We start from the raw sequence: 15,376 nt of genomic DNA, 5'->3' as shown, positions 1-15,376 counted from the left end.
GTTTCTGGCCATCATTGTAATATATTAACAACATCCAATCTTGGGGAAACTATATTTCTACATCTTACTCAGTAGACATACAACCCTCAGAAGCCTAAGGAACCCTTGTTTTATGGTGTAGGTGCCATTTTGTTCACGTTACTTCCCACACACTCAAGACAACTTACCAGCAAGAAAGTCATTTATGTGGCTTCACTTAGAACTGCATTTCTTCTGAAATTTCAAATTCCAGTCCACTCTCTCTTCAGCCACAACCTCTAAATATTCATCTGGAATCCTCTGCGCCCCCCGCCTGCCCCCTAACACCCCGGGTCCAGCCAGCCATCTCCTGACCTTTCTTCTACCTGCCTCCCTGTCTCAGATGCAGGATCACCTGGCACCTTTGCCCTCCTCTCCCTGGTTCCTGGCCTTCCACCCCAGCAACCCCAGACCTTGGGTCATTCCTGTCTTCTCTACAACACCTGCGGGCTGCTGGAGAAACATAACGCACCCGGCAGACAGCATCACCACAAATGGCGATATCCAGCTGTGGGCAGAGTACTCAGGGCTGTGTGGCCGTCCTCCACTTGTCCTGGACCTTCTCCCTCTCCCAGGCTCTTCACCAGCCATGCTACATCTTCCCCCCTCTCCCAAGGCCTGTCCTCCTCCTCTTAGCTGATGACTTCCCCTCCTGCCTCATAGAGAAAGGAAAAGACATCACACACATTCTCACCATCTCTTCCCACATGTGCTTCCTCTTCGGGAATTCCCCAGGCTGGCCAGCCCTCTCTGTTCTCTCTATAAAGCACCCTGACCACTGTCAGGGGAGGGTAAGGGAGAGGCAAGTGTGGCACTCATTTGGGGCACAAAATTTAAGGGGGCACCAAAAAAGCACAGTAATCAAAATAAATATTTTAAACAATACTTTTTAAAAATCAAAAATTATGCAAAAAAAAAAATCCATGACGAACAAAACATCAAAATTTTAAATAGAGACAGGCTCCAACTCTGCACTTCCTTAGCCCTGCCTCATGCCTCTCACCCTAATCCTATCCTGCTGCATGTAGCCCACTGGTGCTGAATATTGTTCACTGGAAAGCAATCTTGACTCTGCATTCGTATACACATCATGGAAACAAAGTTTCACCAAGAAACATTTACACTTACTATATTCAATACATATTTTCACTTAAAAAATTTTTTTTTTGACGGTTACCCACTAAACTCCATAAACCTTTTAGTGGAGAACTGCAATTTGAAGAAACCACCAGTAGAGGGATCCAAAGTTCTCTCCTACTGTAAAGGGATCATCTCACCTTTTGGTCATGGACAAAACAAAAACAAACCCCAAAGTTCCATAAAGGCGATAATGTAATCCAAAGGGAAGACTAGGGGAGTAGAACTAGGAGATACTATATGACTGTCAGACAGAAAAAGAAGTCATTTAATCAATCCACTCTGACTCCAGGTTCCTCTTGTTGGGGAAATAAAGGATTATAATGAAACCTACCCCTCTGAGTGTCCCTTTATCATATCTATGGAAACACACTCAAATTTTAGGTCTCTTATTCTAGTCTGAATAGTTTCATATGAGTTAGGGAAAAGGACTGGTGTTTTCATTAAAAAATCAATCTGATAGTCAAAATGTCTCATGAATCATCAGTATTAAAGATGAAAGTGTCAGGTTTAAAAGCTATGAACTTAAACTTAAAGGATCCTCTGGGAAGCCACAGTAAAAACCAGTTTTACTACTTTGTACCTTTTAGTCTTTCAAGTCCCATGGTAGGACAATTCTTGGCTCTTGTCCAGGAATGGCAGAAGAAAGATAAAATTACCTGTAAATTCTTAATGCTACATAGATTTCTACATTTGAAGTCTTTTTTTTCCCCCTAGCTTCTTCTAATGATCTATTCCTCGTTAAACAAATTTGTCCCTGCTAAAACCAGTCCAGGAGCCAAATGGGCATGTTAAAAGAAGTTACAAATCACCCAGAATTTATTGGAAAGCTTGTAATTTCAACTTTGTAGATTTTTCTCAGGAAACCCATTGCAGCAACTGGTGCTGAGAAGTGTAAATATTTCCTATTTGATGGTAATTGCTTATCCTATCTTCAGGAAAGGAACAACCTGAAGTTTGAATTTATAACCCACATTTTACGTGTGGAAAATTATGTGTTTTCTCAGTTGTTACATCATTTATCAATTCAAATTTGAGCGTTTCCAATTTGCTTGTCCCTTCCACAAAAAACAAAATTCTACTCACCAGCTGTCTTCCCATGTTTCGTGGCTGTGACGTAGGCTTTGGAACTTTAGCTCACATCGTGGGCAAAGATTAGGGGCTACTTGGGGTTATCCCCCACAAAGAATACATTTAGAGAATTAGTTCTTGATTAGTGTTAGTCCAAAGACTTAAAATTCCAACTTAGCATGGATATGAGACCGAGGCGAAACTTGGGTTACATTACCATTTCTCACTGTTGGCTACTTGAGACCCACCGAGTGTGGCCAGCAACAAAATCCACACCTACACACCTAATAACTTTCTTCATAAGATACACATGGGGTAGGTTGCTATTCACTGATGTGGAAAAATAAAGGCAGCAAAATGCCAAATGAACAAATAGGCAAAGACAAGCCCTGAGTCTTTACTAAGGGAACTAGTGGCACGGGGATAGAGGAGCATTATTATATTTTAAGGGAGTTAGGTCTTCCTACTCTAACCCATCATCATTGCTATAAAAGGGCCTGCTGTGTTTCACGTCCCTAGAGACACAGTTTCCATCACTTATGGAGCTGGGCAGAGTCAGAAACTGGCTGCACTTTTATCCGTGACTCATCAGTTTCCCTAATGGCCTCTGGCCTTAGAGCCAGGAGCCTGGACTTGAATTCTAAGCCAGCAATTTAACCTCAGTCAAATCACTTAACTAGTTTGAATCCTAATTTCAGCGGTATGCTGGTAAATATTTTAAAACTGGCTCTCAAGGGTTCAAGGGGAAGAGTTGCTAACTTACAGCATTTGCTGATTTCCTTGGTGTAAATACTCCCACCGTGGCCAATCTCAAGCTGCCAAGGTGAAGTCACTTAATGGAAGTGGAGCTGGGAAGAAATATATGCCATCGGCTCTCCTGAGCAGGTCCTAATTGTTACCAACCAGCGTCCTTGGACTCTTTAATCAATATAAATTGATAAGAGGCCAGAGAAGGAATTCAGGCAAGGCTTTATTGGGACTCTTGCTGTAGCAGAAGGGAGCAAAAACAAGTAACAGGTGCCCTTGCTGGTTCCTTAAATGAGGTGAGTGTAGGGGCGGATCTCTCGGTGGGGCCAGGGGCGTGGCTTAGGTGGCCTGCCCACCCCCTTGGTGGTGCTGCGTGCAGGGATCATGCGTAGTACCCTTGCTCCTGGCATCTCAGAAGTGACAGTTGGTTTTTGGCCTTTTTGCATCTTATTGTTCATAATTTGCCCCAACTGCACGTGCATGAACTTATCTTTAGTCCCTTAAGATTTCTTTGTATTCTGTTGCGCGGGGAGATGTTTGTTCAGGTGCAAGTCCTCCAGTAAAGGGTCCCAGGTCCCAGGTCCAGTCTGTCTCATGACTCCAGCACAACACTGCTTCTTCCTCAGTGAAATGGGAATAATGATTAGTACATATTCCTGCTCACAGAATTGTTATTTCTGACTTAATTCAATCATTCATTCTTTCAATAAGCATTGGTAGGGAATCTACCTATGCCATAGGTGCTGTGCTAGGTACTCGGGATGAAAGAAAGAGCTCACTGTCAGGAGTTTTGTGGCTCAAATAAAATAATGCACATTAACCAAAAACATTCCCACACTTTTCATCCTTAAAATGCTATACATACAAATGCAGGGATTGTTAACGTGAATTAGGTTTAATAAGTTGGATTTACAAAGGACTTCAGATCCTCTGTCCAAAAGGGCTTATGTACGAAGACCTGTTTTGTTATTATTTAGTATAATGAGATATTGAAGACCAGATACCTAGAGAAATTTTAATAATAATTTATTTGTACTCTACCTACTTCCAAAAAGCACTTGAAATAGTTTTTATGTAAACAAAAAATATTAGAAATAGAAAACACATCCAATGATCACAGAGATAGAAACTGAGACACAGAAGAAGAGAGGAACGAACAGATGGAAGTTCAGCCACTGAGCAAAATTCTCAAGTACATTAGCCTCTTAAGAACCAGGGGAGTGTTTATATTCATCATATTGTTAAATTAATGCTTAAAAAAACAATGGTTTCGGGCTTCCCTGGTGGCACAGTGGTTAAGAATCTGCCTGCCAATGCAGGGGACACGGGTTCGAGCCCTGGTCCGGGAAGATCCCACATGCTGCAGAGGAACTAAGCTCGTGCACCACAACTACTGAGCCTGCGCTCTAGAGCCCACGAGCCACAACTACTGAGTCCGTGTGCCGCAACTACTGAAGCCCGTGTGCCTAGAGCCCGTGCTCTGCAACAAGAGAAGCCACTGCAATGAGAAGCCCACGCACCGCGATGAAGAGTAGCCCCCTCTCGCTGCAACTAGAGAAAGCCCACACAAAGCAATGAAGACCCAATGCAGCTAAAAATAAATAAATTAAAACAAACAAACAAACAAAAAAAACCATTGGTTTCAACAAGGTCATTGTATGGGTCCATAGTGTTTCATGTTGTTACCATTTATAGTTCTGGGAATTTATTAAGCAATTATGGAACACCTAACCAAAACATAAGAAGGATGTGAAACTAAGAACATGTTTTCCTAAGGCTGAACCCTCAGGACCTATTCAGTGCTGAATGAAATGGGCTCCTGGACAGTTCTCTTCCCTGTTGGCCAACTCGGTCTCCTGAACCTTCCCCTCGGCTCCTGCATGGAGTCTCACCGTAGCCTGGCATGACAACCGTCTCCTCCATCCGGCTCCCCCTGCCTCCCATGCTTCCCACCCAGACCCTGCCCCAGCACCTGGTTCCCACAAGGCCCCGGGTGTAGCCACGACTCCTAGCCCCTGCTCCCGTTTCCTTCCTCCTGGAACACCCTCCTGTCTTGCTGCGAGTCGTCACCTCTTACACAGGACAGTCCAGATCTCACCTCCTCCAAGACCTCTCCAGCCCACGCTGATTCCTTCTCCTTGCCGTCCTATTGTACATGCAGTCACACATTAACTGTTTAGTTAATTGAGGCTGTAAATGGACAGAAAATCTTATGACCTTTGCTTCTTTTCTTGTGAGAAAAGAAAAGCAAGGTGTGATTTTGTTTTTCATAAATTCTTTTAGAAATAGAAATATGTTTATAGAATAATCTTAGAGTGAGGAGGGATGGTAAAGATGATCTAGTCTTACTTAATCCCCACCATCAGATGTGCCAAAAGGCTCTGAAGAAACTGAGGCTCAGGGAGGTTAAACTTATTGCCAACGTTTTGCCCTCAGAACGAGTTACCCTCTCAGCTTTGCATCAGCAGGCCCAGCCTTGGCTGCGCCGGCTCTGCCGCTGCCAGGGTGGGATGCCTGGACCTCTCAGGCCTTGGTTTTCTCGCCTGTGAAGTGAGGACACGAGAACCTCCTGCACAGGTTGCTGCGAGTGACGCAGTAGAGAGCTCACTCAGGGCTGACCCCCAGGAAGCTTCCGCAACATAACGTGCAGCTGTTGTTCTATACATGGAGCCGTCACGCCAGCCTGGGAGTGAGGACGATGACGCTCTGCTTCCCTCCGAGGGTGGCATCTGTGAGCGTGTTTTGGTACAGCGTTCGCTTAGGGCCTCATGTTCCTCTGACGGCCCCATCTTTACTGTCGTCTGAACTTTAGAAGTCCTACCACTGAGCGCAGTGAGGAGGGAGCAGGACCTACGTGGGGGTCTTCACTCCCTGGGCCTGGCAGCACCCGGTGCTGAAGGGCTCGGGCTTTCCCATAGAAGCGATGTTGACGCGATAGCTGCGTCTGTACCTTACGTGGAGGGCTGTAGGGCGTAGTGATGAGAAACACAGACTGTTGGGCTATTTGCCTCATGGGATCTTGGTGGGTGTGTGTTGGGAGATGGGGGAAGTTTCTAAGAATAAAACAAGGAGAGATAGTGATAGAATACACCATTAAAAAATTACAAGACAAATGAAAACCTGGGGGAAATATTCACATCATATACTACAAAAGGTTAGTCTCCTTGATGCATAATGAGCCCTTGCAGATTAATAAATAAAAGATAAACAAAGGACATAGGCAGTTCACAAAAGAAGTAGAAATGGCTAATAAGCATATGAAAATATATTCAATCTCTTTAGTTATCAACAGACTTCAAGTTAAAACAACAATAAGATAGAATTGCTTTGTTTATTCAATTGACAAAGGTTTTTTTGTTAAATGATAATAACCTAGGTAGACTAAAGAGAGAATTCGACCTTGCTCTGAGGAATCTTGGAAACATGCATCAACCCCTTACCGTCTGCATATAGCGTGACCAAGCAAGTCCACGTCTGTATTATTGGAAAAAATATCCCAAGATGCTTATGATTATTAGAATAGGTTAAAAGTTACAAATAACCTGCGTGTTCATCAGTAGAGGAGACTAAATCAATTACGTTTTTACTCTTTAGAATGAAATATTCTACAACTATTAAAAAACACATTTTAGAAGAATTATGGTAACATGATATGGGAAACTGCTCATGATATATTGCTGGGTGGGGAAAGCAGGCTGCAAAATAGTAGGTGCAGTACGACTCTATATATTTGCTGGGAAACCTCTGGGCTATATGTGTCATGAATTGTCTCCCTCTTACTCAAGAGAGACAGACAAATTTGAGCACGTTTTCAGTTGTTTTAGCGTTGGCTGGAGGTTTCCTGCAAAGTAGATTTACTTGGTATTCTACTTTTTGATTTACAATGCAGCTCCTAATACAGAGTCTGCTGAGTTTTGCATCTACTGAAGCTTTGGAGGTAGGCCCAGGCAACCTCGAAGGAGCTTTGGCTAAGGTACTTGATATTAAATATGAATCTTTATGTATGACCAACTATTACCGGTGCTTGTCTATGGGTGAGGAGACTGATGGCAGTTTCATTTTCTTTATCTTTACTGTCTAAATTTTCAAAAATAAATATATATCCTATAAAGTATGCTAAAAAATTAAAATTTTAAAGGTAATTTTGAAGTGAGGATATCTAGGAGAGTGAGAAATAGTGTTTTCTTCTAGATAAAAGTATTTAATGAAAATTCAAAACTAGGCTTAGAAATAATTGTGTATGTGTAAATGTGTATATAAAAGACTAGAAGTAAATATGCCAAAAAGCTCTACTGTGGTTACCCCACTAGGATTATTAATAGTAAAATTATGAAGGATTAATATTTCCTCTTTATACTAACTATAATCTATATACATATTTATATACATATGTAATACATACATAGAGAGACCACATCAAATTTCCCTTGGAGAAAACGGTGGCCACTTTAACACGAGACCGACCCCCCAGGTTACAAGGAAATATGTGGCTTACCAGAGATAAAATTTTATTCACCAACACCGGAATTTGAGTTTCATATAATTTTCATGTCATGAAATAGTAGTTTTCCAAGTTTTTTTTTTTCCAGCCACTTAAAAATGTAAACACCATTCTTATCTCGTGGGCTGTACAAAAATGGGCATTTGGTCCACCCACAGGCTGTATCTGCTGACTCCTGATGGAGAAAACAGAAAGAGGTGGGGGAATTCAGGGAGCCGCAAAGAGCAATCTCTTCTTAATCGTAGAACTGATGTATTAAAAAACAAAGGAAGAAATCAAATGGGGTTAGAGAGAGAAATACGGTAATGGGGAACCAGACTACATAGGGTTCTGTAGGCCTTTGGAATAACTGGTTTTTAGGGACATGATGAGGCATTAGAAGGTTTGAGCAGAGAAACGTCATGATCTGACTTAGGCTTTAAACTTAAAGTCCAAATTTAACCTGGTTTTCTAATAGGAAGTAGTTGAACTTGAATGGATGAATTCATAAATAAAACACCTAGGGAAAATTCCTTTCTGATACTTAATTTTTCTCCCAGCTGTGCGAACTCAGTTAGTTCTTAGCTTTGCTAAATCACAGGGGGAAACACTTTTAAAAAGACTGTCCACGTGGATCTCAACCAGAATGAAGTTGATTTCTCTCCATGTTTCAAAGGCTTTTCTCTGTTGAATCCAATGCCATAGAAATGCATTCGAATTCCATTTAGATGCTGACTGGTCACCAAAAAGCTCCAATGTTTGAATACTCAGACTGAAAGAACTGTTCTTCTTTTCCGAGACTAGTTTGTGTAACTTAGCAATGGAAGTGTTTTCACTGCAAGGGAAGGACCGTGGCCTATAATCTGCTTTAGTCACCACTTCCCTGAGCAGAATGTTGGCTGCAGAGATAAGGCTGAGTAAATAATCTTGATGACTCAGTGGAATTGCCTTGTACATCATCCCACCCTCACAGCACCTATGTTAAAGGGTGATTGTGAGGCATAAATGAGGATTAAATCATAGGGCACCTAGCACTATACCTGGCACCTGGTAGATGCTGAATAAAGGGCCCCAGTGCTGACTTATTTGTGTACTTAGGCTGGAAAGGAAGGAACCCCTTTGCTTCTGGCAGTTGTAATCACAGGCCCCTCAGTCCCACAGCTTCTGCTTTTCACTTCTGGACCAGGCTTTGTGCTAATCCACTTATCCAGATGTTTCCTGCCTCTTTGTGCAAGAAATACATAGCTCTGTCCCTTTAGCTGTCATTGCCAGGAGTGAAAACCTGGGCACCCAAAAGAGGTCTCTCTTTGGAGGCTAGCTTCCTTAGCTTCACTTAGTTCCCTACATTCACTCTCTTAGATTCTTCATTTGGTTGATGTAGTCATATTTGAAATTCTTACCTCAGAGCTCTTACCTACAAAATGTCCACACGTGAAAATGGTAGCATTTAAACAAAATGAAAGTGACACCTTCTAGTCTCCCTGTGCGGAATGAATAAGATGAAGCTCTTAGCACAGCACCTGATTTAGGGTAAGCTTTCACTCATTGGTACCATCAACTGGTTTTTTTCCTCAAAGATAAAACACCTGGGGTTCAGGCCTTCCGACAGGGAAATGGCATACCTCTATTTAGCACTCATTTAGTGCTAGAAAGGGCCCTTAAAAAGTTGTGTATAAAGTGTTTACCTTTCTATTCCTAAAGGAAAAGAAATTTTTTACAAGAAACCAAAACAAAAATGCAGTTTCCTCACTTTAACCTTGTGTGGGAAGAGCCGCTTCGGAACTAGTGGGACCTAGAGTGGTCCCATCGCGCCATCTAGTGGACTTGTGGGGAAAAGCCAAACGTAGAGCCAAATAATTGATCTAGCTATGATTTTGTTTTCAAAGTCCCTAATTCACCGAAAATGTGTTTTCTAATCAGAATAATTTAAAGTCCCTATTAGATTCACTAGTTAAAAGAGAGTTAATTCAATTTGTAAAGCAAAACGACAACTCTAGTATTTAAACTCTAAGCCGCAAAACCGTATTTCCTACGTTATGTATTAATGAAGAAGTTCTGCCGAGGGAAGAGAGAATGCTCCCCAGGTGTTATCAGCTTGAATTTTCATGGCCCATCATTCCCACTCATCTTGTACTTCTCTACCAACAGACCGTGTTTGTTCTGGCACACGGACTGGGAGTGCCCCAGAGACCAGGGCTATGTCTTCCCAACACACTGCTGAACACTGGCTGGGACCAGAGTCATTCCATTCATTTTCCAAAAACGCAACTGTCTTTTGTAACCAGGTGGATTCTTGGCAAGGACCTGTGTTCTTGGTTTTGTGTGTGTGTGTGTGTTTCCTCTCCTTTTATTACTAAGGCTGTTCCTGACAAATGCAACCTGCTTCCTCCCCTAGATGTTTATGAAAATTTCCTTTTTGCCTAGGATGAAAACAATGGCAGTCAGATTACCTCCAAAACTAAGTAATAGCAGCATATACGAAGTTGTTCTGAGACCCTCTAGTTAGTATTACAATACTATTTATTTATTTATTTATTTATTTTTGGCTGTGTTGGGTCTTCGTTTCCACACGAGGGCTTCCCCCAGCTGCGGCAAGCGGGGGCCACTCTTCATCGCGGTGCGCGGGCCTCTCACTATCGTGGCCTCTCCCTCTGCGGAGCATAGGCTCCAGACGCGCAGGCTCAGCAGTTGTGGCCCACAGGCCCAGCCGCTCCGCGGCACGCAGGACCCTCCTAGACCAGGGCTCGAACCCGTGTCCCCTGCATTAGCAGGCAGACTCCCAACCACTGTGCCACCAGGGAAGTCCTTACAATGACTATTAACAACAAATATAGCAAGTGCTATTTTTGAGTTCCCAGGCATTGTAAATTATATACATTTTTGCTAATCCTCATAACAATCCTATAAAACAGGCAGTATTATTCCTATCTTAGAGGTAAGGACACATGCTCAGAGAGGTTAGGTGGCTTACCCAAGACCACACAGCCAGTGAGTGAGAGGCAAAGTCAAAACTGCACTCAGGTCTGACTGACTCCAAAGCCCCTGCTCCTACCCCAGGCAATGGGCCTCTCATTCATTCACTCAGGTGCCTGTGACCTGCCAGACGCTGAATCTGGGGTCCCCTCAGTGCTGCCACCTCCATAAAACCGAAGACTTAGTACCTAAGACTTTTAGTACCACAGAGCCCATGGCCAGTGAATCCAGGAGGCAGGAATTAAATACGGAAATGACAAAGATACAGCAAAAGACTGCCATGAGCTGCACTTTCCTCCTCTGCACAACTGGGGCACTTTGACTGAGGGATGTTCTCCAAGGCTTGCGGGTTCTAAGAATTCTGGGTTTCTTCCAGGAGCCATGAGGGATACTGGGTGGATAGGGTGTTGTCTCTGCTGCCAAGAGCCCGGGGCCCATGGGGGAGACACATGAGGGCCCACCCAGGGCAGATGCAGTTCGCCTCGGAAGAAACTCTCCCTCGAAGGGTCCTGTGAGGAGACTGTGGGTGACCCCACCGCCTCCCACAGCCCCTCTCCTCCTCTGTCTCCAGGATAGAATAGAACAGAATAAAAGAACAGAACAGAACAAACGAATAGACTAGAAAGGACAGAACAGAATAGATGAGGACATCACACATTGTAAGAGCAATATGGTTCCACAAACGTTGGTTTTAATTTTGTGAATGTATTTCTGTGTGTACACTGCGTTGGGATGTAAAATTTACCCCTCCCTGGGTCACACTCTAAGGAGTATGGAAAACCCTGCCCTAGACTAAACTGGAGGCCTGTGGGCCCCAGGCGGCCCCCACCCTCACCTGTGGTACCAGGAGCCGAGGAGCCCATGTGCACTGCCGGTCCCCAGCAGGGAGGTGGCATCTGGGTCTTGACTGTGCTCAGAGGATTGGTCCTCTTTCCAGCTCAGGCAGATCCTTACCTGGAGGCAGGGGATGATGGCCTGGCTGACCCTGAAATAATGCAGTCAACGCGTGGCCAAGTGTGTGAGGGCCCCTCTGTGCCAGCCCTGTGCCTGGCTGAAGGCCCTCACCCTCCCCATCCTGCAGGGTCCACAGGAGAGAGGGGAAAGCAGCCCCGGCACCAGGTCATCATTTCACTTACCTGGAGGAATGGCTGGAACTCGTCCTCACGTCTTTCAGTTCCCATGTTGCCCCCCAGCCCCACTACCACCCCGGGCTCCTCCCAGCGAGCGGCTCTGGGGTCCCTGGCACCCGGCATTGCCTGGGGCACTGAGGCCACGGCCCCTGGAGACGCAGCTCTTCTATTCACGCAGGGGGTGGTCAAGGGCGCAACTGCTCCTGCTCTGTTCCTCCCTAAGAGCCTTCCACCAAGACCGCCATCCCTCCGTCCTCACTGTCTGCTCCTGGTCTAAGGGGACCCACGCTGGATGACCGCCCTAAAGAGGCATCTCTGGGGGTTACTGCGGATGCCCCGCGGTCACATCTGGAGGAGGGCGGTGGGGGGCGCCTCCCAGGGCCACTTTCTCCTCCACCCTCCACCCCTTACCCATTCCCCATATATTAGTAATCTTCCACTGTGTAGCGAATTCCCCAAACCTTAGTAGCTTAAAACAACAAACATTTATTATCTCAGTTTCTTTCTTTCTTCCTTTCTTTCTTCCTTTCTTTCTTTCTTTCATTTCTTTCTACCACGCCACATGCCTGGCTTGTGGGATCTTAGTTCCCCCACCAGGGATTGAACCCAGGCCACAGCAGTGAAAGTGCCTAGTCCTAACCACTGGACCACCAGGGAATTCCCATATTATCTCGGTTTCTGAAGGGCAGCTCAGCTAGGCCATTCTGGCTCAGGGTCTCTCCTGAGAGTCCAGTAAAGCTGTTGGGTGGGGCTGTGATCATCTGAAGCCTTGAGGACTGGAGGGCCACTTCTAAGACAGATCAGTTCAGCATGGCTATTGGCAGGAGGCCCCCAACAAGGACGCTTGAGGGTCCTCAAAACATGGCAGTTGGCTTCCCCAGAGTGAGTGATCTAAGAGAAAGGAAGAGAACCCAATGCCATTTATGACTTAACTCAATTTAAAAATGGACGAAGGATTAGAAGAGCCATTTCCTCAAAGGAGATATATGAATGGCCAATAAACATATGAAAAGATGTTCATCACTAGTCATTAGGGAGATGCAAATCAAAACCATGAGATACCACTTCACACCCACTAGAATGGCTATAATCAAAAAGACAGACAATAACAAGTGTTGACAAGGATGTGGAGAAACTGGAATCTTTGTTCATTGCTATAGGGAATGTAAAACGGTGCAGTCACTTTGGAAAATAGTTTGGTAGGTTTCTCAGAATGTTAAGCATAGTGTTACTATGTGACCCAGCAATTTCATTCCTAGGTTTATACCCAAGAGAAATGAAAATATATGTTCACCCAGAAACTTGTATAAAAATGTTTGTAGCAGCATTATTCATAATAGCCAAAGGTGGAAATAATCTAAATGCTGTTTCCATAAATTAGAATATTTTTTCAGCCATAAAAAGGAATGAAACATAGATACACGTTACAACGTATAGGGACCTTGAAAACATGCTAAGTCAAAGAAGCCAGAAAAAAGACCACGTATTGTATTATTCCATTGATAAGAAATGTCAAGAATAGGCAAACCTATAGAGGCAGAAAATAGAGTAGCGGTTGCCTAGAGCTGGGGTGGAAATGGCAGTGACTGAACATGGGCATAAGGTTTCTTTTGGGGGTGATGAAAGTGTTCTACAGTTAGATTTTGGTGAAGTTTGCACAACTCTGTAAGTATACTTAAAGTCATTGAATTCTACACTTAGGTGAATTTTATGGCATGTAAATAACATCACAATAAAGCTATTTTTATAGGAATGAATGTATCGATACAACAACAATGATGAATCCAAACTAACTGTTGAGTGAAAGAAGCCAGACAAAAAAGAGTACATGCTGTATGGTTCTGTTTACATAAAGTTCTAGAAAATGCAAACTGCTCTATACTGACAGAAAGCAGGTCATTGGTTGTCTGTACAAGGTGGTGGAGGAATAGGCTGGGTGAGAGGCAGAGATTACCAAGGGGCAGGAGAAACTTTGAGGGTGGGTAGTTTTATTATCTTGTTTGTGATGATGGTTTCGTATGCATATGTCAAAACTTATCAAATGGTACCCTTTAAATATACACAGTTTATTGTATGCCAGTTTTACCTCCATAAGGCTTTTCTAATAAATGATTTCATGATAATGCTATGATTTGGCATTGAAACAAAAAGCTATCATGTATAGAAAAGCAAGGAAACAGAGCAGTGGGACATAAATTTTATGTTAGTGAAATAGATATTCATTAGAGGAAGAATGACCACAATCCCATATTTTCTTGTGAAGCAAGAACAAGTGCTGTAGGACACCTAAGTGAATTATGCTATAATATACTTTGTCACTGAGACTAGGCACTAAAGGGCCACCAATGCAATGCTAAGGAATGCAAGTGAAGGGTGGGCACATGGCCCAATCTCTGAAAACGGAGAAAAGAAATTTCAAAGCAACGAAAGCTGGTTGTGACTGATTCGTGCAATACGAAATCTTATCATTAAGGCATTGTGCCATCTCTCCTTTGCTGGGAGTCACCTAAGATAAAGATTTGTCTTATTGTCAGTAGTGTCTTAGCCTCAATGACCTTGGGATAGAACAGGCCACAGTCCCCCTAAGAGCTCAGTCTGAGAGAGGAGGCCTGGTAGGGAACTGGGCGGTGGGGGGGGGACGGGGGGTGCAGATCAGAGGTATAAGGCTGGCAGTTCAGACCAGACCTTTCTTTTTTAGGAAAATAAACCCTTGGGAGACCTTGGCTCTGCCCCATCACCAAGACGTAAGTAAGGAACTTCTTGTCATCTTTTGCCCCCATGTGGAACCTTTAAAAGTGCAGTCTTCTCTTCTGCATGAGAGTCTGTTAGGGCTGGAAGTCAACTTAGAGGTCATCTCCAACCCCTCGTTGCTGCGTTTTGGGGCAAAGGTCTCCGTCCTCGCACAGATCACACAGTGAGTTAGTAATACATATTTCTAGATTTTTCAGGGTGACTCTAGAATTGTGATTTGCATGATCTAAAATCCTCGAATCCTAGAAGCATGGAGTTACGTGGGTCCCATGTCATCACTGCAGCTGTAGTGGACACAGCAGAAGCAGCACCAGCTGGGGAGACCCACAGCCAGGTGTCTAGCCCTGATGCTGGGAAAGTACTCAACATCTGTGAGCCTCAGTTTTCTCATCCAGAAAGCACCAATTTACTTCATAGAGTTGGCGCAAAGATTAAACAAGATAGTGTATGTCAGAGGCTGCAAACTCAAATGCCTTTGGGGGGCCAATCAGGTCAGTGGAGTCTGGCCAACTGGAAAGCACAGCCCCTTTCTAAAGAGAACTTCCCCTACTCTGTTCTGACTAGTTGTTATGTAGGAATATGGCCCCAGTGTTGCCAATTTTAAAAAAAAACATTGCACAGTCCAAAGAAAAGATAGTTTTTATCGTTCAAATTCTGATATGTGTGAAGTGTCAAGGAAGTGAGCAATATGGTGGTGGTAATTGTTGGGTGGCAGCTTCTCAGGAACTCCCCAGCCCCAGCCTCGCCCTGTACAGTATTCCTGGCAGGCGATGAAGTAGCAACATTCTTTGAATGTTCATTTGTGTGCCCAGCTCTATGGAAGGTGCCCTAGATACAAAGACCAGCAGAAAAACAGCCCCTATTACAACCCTCCCTCGGAGGCAGGGAGGTTGGTGACAATGTTACAGTCTAGTCTAACCCACCATGTCTCCAGCCTTGGTTCCTACTGAAAATTCCAGCCATCTTCTAGGAAGATACATTCTCTAAAATCATCTAGAAATAACACTTCTGGCACCTAATTTCTAGTTCCCATCTGAACTGCTACACATTTTACCTACGTTTTTTTTTT

At 43.9% G+C, this 15,376-nt stretch overlaps 1 long non-coding RNA gene across 1 annotated transcript; it reads left to right on the top strand.

The window, feature by feature from the left end:
• Window positions 1-6,074: 6,074 nt before the first annotated feature.
• On the top strand, window positions 6,075-10,343 carry LOC309629804. Its single transcript, XR_014245226.1, has 3 exons — window positions 6,075-6,946; window positions 9,602-9,958; window positions 10,257-10,343. It is a non-coding gene; the product is annotated as an uncharacterized lncRNA (long non-coding RNA).
• Window positions 10,344-15,376: the final 5,033 nt, after the last annotated feature.

The sequence above is a fragment of the Balaenoptera borealis genome (genome assembly GCF_965194805.1).
Source record: "Balaenoptera borealis genome assembly, chromosome: 5".
NCBI lineage: Eukaryota > Metazoa > Chordata > Mammalia > Artiodactyla > Balaenopteridae > Balaenoptera > Balaenoptera borealis.
This window is presented reverse-complemented; position numbering and strand designations above follow the sequence as displayed.